At 39.7% G+C, this 4,609-nt stretch overlaps 1 long non-coding RNA gene across 1 annotated transcript; it reads left to right on the plus strand.

Annotated features, from left to right (window-relative positions):
* The first annotated feature begins 3,902 nt into the window (after nucleotides 1-3,902).
* LOC122036367 lies at nucleotides 3,903-4,609 on the plus strand. Its single transcript, XR_006127373.1, has 3 exons — nucleotides 3,903-4,064; nucleotides 4,175-4,269; nucleotides 4,553-4,609. It is a non-coding gene; the product is annotated as an uncharacterized LOC122036367 (long non-coding RNA).

Below are 4,609 nucleotides of genomic sequence, written 5' to 3' on the forward strand. Positions count from 1 at the left end.
TTTTTTTCTTAGTGACTATTTAGCTGTTTATTTGAAGTTTTAATCAGTGTCTGCTACTTTAGCATGTATCCTATGGCTATGGATGATTCGGTCTATGGAGCATAACTAGGAAAGCGACTGATTAAAATGAATAGATTTTAGTTAAAAAGGAAGATTAAATATATTTACATCTTTTGTTGTTATTCACTGGTCGACCTATTTCTGTTATGTATAGAAATGAATGTGAATATTGGATATGGAACATGCTCTTGACATAATGGTCATTATAAGGAATTAGAGATGTTCATATCGATGTAAATGAAAATTATTTAATCTAGGTAAATAGCAAGACATGGGTATCTCCAAGATAATGGCTGTGTGTCACTTGAAGATTGGATGGATCCTGGATAAAGCCTATGTGCCACCAGGAAAGTGGCTATGTGCCATAAAGAGTGTGTCTCTAATTTATTTGAGCAGCTAAGTAAAGTGTAACAACTTTATTAGCATTGATTGCTCAAAAAGCGGCTAAGTCAAGGTGTAACAATCTTCTTAGCAACTATCGCTCAGTGTGCTTGCTGTCGCACGAACCATTTTCTCTAAGTATGGATTGGATGTTTTCTGTCGGTCGCGGATCCATTGATCTATTAAACTTACTAATTTGCAATGAACTAGTGTCTGTGAAAATAGTTGTTTTGAAAAATTTGAACCTGATGTTGGAAATGGGGATAGTGGGGAATGTGGCCCATGTTCCCCACTACACATAATGGAAAAGTCCATTATGCCCCTAGTGTATTTCCCTATATAAAGGGGGTCCGTCCAAGGCTCAGGGTGTGTGAAATCGCGATCGTGCGACGAGAGTAAGAGGAGAACATCCAAAGCGGCGGGATTTGGTTTGTGGAATTGCGGAGGGCTTTCCGATCCTGTGATCGCTCTTCCGATAGCGAGCTTCATCATTGCCGATTGCGGATCTGTGGGAGATAGCTGTAAGTTTTTACCGCATTTAATTAATTCGTCTATCATGCATTTAGAACATATTTTCTACATTATGCATCTCACTCACTAATCCAGTGCCATCGAACGTTATTCTATACACTGCCCGAGCACATGGGGGAAGAAGGATCGTCGCAAGAATCTTATGGAAAAGTACCTATCCAAGAGGGGCGCAAGGGGAAAGCCCCAGTAACTTGTAGCTCTCTCGAGTGAATTAGCTCCCTGTTCTCTCAGGGGGTGCTGGAAGATAAGCTGCCAAAACATTATCAGCCCCTGACAATAGGGGAATACAGAGGCTCAACTGACTCTGAGGATCACCTCCTCAAGTTTGAAAATGTGGTCCTACTTCATCAATATACGGACAGTATAAAATGTTGAGTGTTCCTCACTACACTCGCTGACTTAGCGCAAAGATGGTTCAAACTATTGTCAGCTGACTCTATTTGCAATTTTAAGGATTTTCGCAAGGCTTTCCTTCATAACTTTGCTAGCAGTCATCATTACCAGAAGACCGCACCGAGCCTTTCATTTTATCAAACAAGGGCCCAAGGAGACACTCAGAGCCTATATTAAAAAATTCAATCAAGTGGCCATGGATGTCTGTATAGCCACCACTGATATTCTGGTGAGTGCTTTTTCCCAAGGCCTCGCTGATAATGACTTCTTTCGCTCCTTAATTAGAAGACCTCCAAGGAACTTCGACCATCTACTTGATCGGGCGATCAAGTTTATTAATGTCGAAGAGGCGCAATTTGCCTAGAGGAATGAGGTCATCGCACCAGCTTCGGCTCTAGTGCCTGAGTGCGAGCATTACCTGCTTCTCCACATAAACACCACAAAAAAGGGTTTAGAAGCAGTTTTTAAAGACCTATACTAGCGGTTAACGACTGCTGCTAAACCTATTGCACTTGTTACACAATTGGTGTGGGTGTTGGCGGCGCTAAAGGCAACCGAAATGGTAAAGCAAACTTGTGGTTTAAGCCTCAAAGCCGCTTCTGATGCATACCAATAGAAGCAGTATCGAACCGATTCGGATGTAAACATATAGAAGCAATCATGACCGCTTATATAAATCAATATGGTCCGGCTTAAGGTGGACTTTTAGGAGCGGTTACTAACCAATTCAGAAAGTCAACTTGTAGAAACGATTACAATTGATCCTATACATTACTATGCAATTCAAAAAAATGACTTTTAGAAGTTGTCCGAAACTGATGCAGAAGGAGGATTTATTAGAGATAGTTGTAAACTGACTTACAAAATGGATGTTTAGAAGTGGTTGTAACCGATCCTATAAGTTGCTTATGCAACGATTACACTATCTATAGGAGCAATTATAAACCACTGCTAATTATACAAAATTATCAATTTTAAAAATGCTCATATATCATATTGTACCTATAGATTTTCAAACCAAATGCTCAATTTAAATCAATGGACAATATTCATATTTCACTTCACAAACATAATTTATATTCATAACACATAATAGGATTACCAAATAAACAAGTCATATATATGTAAGTTCAAAATATTCATAACACACATTTAACACCACACTATACCACTAATATAATCTTTTCTTTAATCTCCAAAATATATAAAAACTTCAATAATAAGTTTTCTCCACCAAAAAAGCATCAAAAGGCATTTGCTCCAAGCGACAAAAGACATTTTCTCCAACCTTCAATAGCAATCTTCAAAGAACGAAAAGACATAAAGAATGGAAAGAGACATAAAAGACTATATAGAATGATGAATACCCTAATGACTTTAGTGATCAAAGTAAGAATATGTTTTTTTTGTTTTTGTTTTTGCTACTAGAACATATTCTATGACTAAGGTATTACATATCAATTTTGAAAATCTAGCTAAATAGCCTAAATTTGGTAATCAATTTGAGAAGCTCTGATCGACAAATACACGCTAAAGCTCACTCAAATAACTAAGCAAACAAAATTAGAATTTTAGTTTAAGATTCATATACAAGCAAGGTGAGTTTCAAAGACACATGACCCAAGTCACTATGTTCATAAAATTTGCTAGACTGGGCACCTTAGCATACTTGCTTACAAAGACATGGAAATATAACTCTCTTTGAACAATTCACAATCATGTGACTGCTTACTTGACTCATTCACATTTTCACAAACAAGTTATTACATTATAAACATATTTGATAAATTGCTAAACGTTAGAATCAATCAAAATATATAATGAACAGCACTCAAATGGAGATGGATATCCTAAGGCCAAACATTAAAAGCAGTATTTGCAGAATGAACCTAAAACCAGTGTGGTTAGAGGACCATAGATTTTGAGGCTACAGGCAAGGAAAAGTAGGAATGCCTTGCAATTTTAAATAAGATGAAGATAACAACTACATAATTGTAAAATACCGGAAAATAGGCGAATATTAATAAGGAAATTTTCTTGAATTTTTAGAAATTTTTTGGGAATTTTTCGGAGCTCGTACGGACGAGTTAACGGGGATAAAAACGGGGCCCGGAAAAGCCTGTTTAGGCTACCCCGTTTATGTGAGGAAATGTTTATATTTACATTTCCTTTTCTTTATTTTCTTTATTTTCTTTTCCTTCCGCCGTTCTCTCTTCCTCGCTGAAAACCACACGCGCCCGAAGCTTTCTTCCCTTGCCCTCGGCGACCGGTTCATTGCCGGAGCCCTAGCACCGCCGCCCGACCGCCTGCCCGAGCCAAACTCCTCTCCTCTGCTTGCTCTAGCCACCCGACGCCACCACAGCGCATCTGTGCCCCAGTGCCGGCGCCACCGTGGACCACTCGGTGCCCTAGCCACCCGGCGCCGCCCGACCACCTTCTTCTCTTCTCCTCTCCTCTGCCGCCACCACAGAGCCGACGCCGACCTTGTGAGCCGACGCCGACAGTCGGCCCTCTTTCTGATTTCCGTGACAGTGAGCCCTAGCGCCGATTTTTCTTCTCCTCTTCCGAGTTTAGGTTGCCTCCAAGTTGTGCTGTTCGGGGGAGTTAGTAATTAGGGTTTGCTGTTGGTTGTCTTGGCTTCGGCAGCCATTTTCCAGCGGCTACCTTTCTCTGGTAGCAACATCCCTGCTGTGGGTGAGGTAAGATCAGTGAAGTATTTTTTTGAGTTAGGTTGTTGTTGGAATACTATGTTTGAACCCTAAATCTGATCCGTGGTCTCCACTCTTGCCATTACCTTTGATCCGGACAGTGTAGGGGAATCTTGAAGAGAAGTGTTTACTGTAAGTTTTCTTGGATTTGGCAGCTACTTTCATCCAGCAGCAAGGAACCGCTGTGGAGGTTAAGGTGAGGCATAGGAATTTGATATATGCTATTGATCATGTATGAGTTGATTTAGGTAGGAATTGGTACATATATAATTTCTTATGCATTTGAGTTAGGTGATTGATTATGTAGAGGTGTAATCATGTGAAAATGGATTAGGTGTGGAATTGGTCTGATGGTATGATTAGGGTTAAGGTAAATTAACCCTAGTTAATTGTTGGATTTATGTTAGCTTCTCGTGGATTTGATTTAGCTATTTTATCTATATGAAATTAGCTAAAACTGGAAACTATAAATATTTCAGGACCTTGACGCGAGACGAGTATCTCGGAGTCAGATTGGACCTTTCTATTTTCGGAGG

Source organism: Zingiber officinale, unplaced genomic scaffold, assembly GCF_018446385.1.
Source record: "Zingiber officinale cultivar Zhangliang unplaced genomic scaffold, Zo_v1.1 ctg147, whole genome shotgun sequence".
Lineage (NCBI taxonomy): Eukaryota > Viridiplantae > Streptophyta > Magnoliopsida > Zingiberales > Zingiberaceae > Zingiber > Zingiber officinale.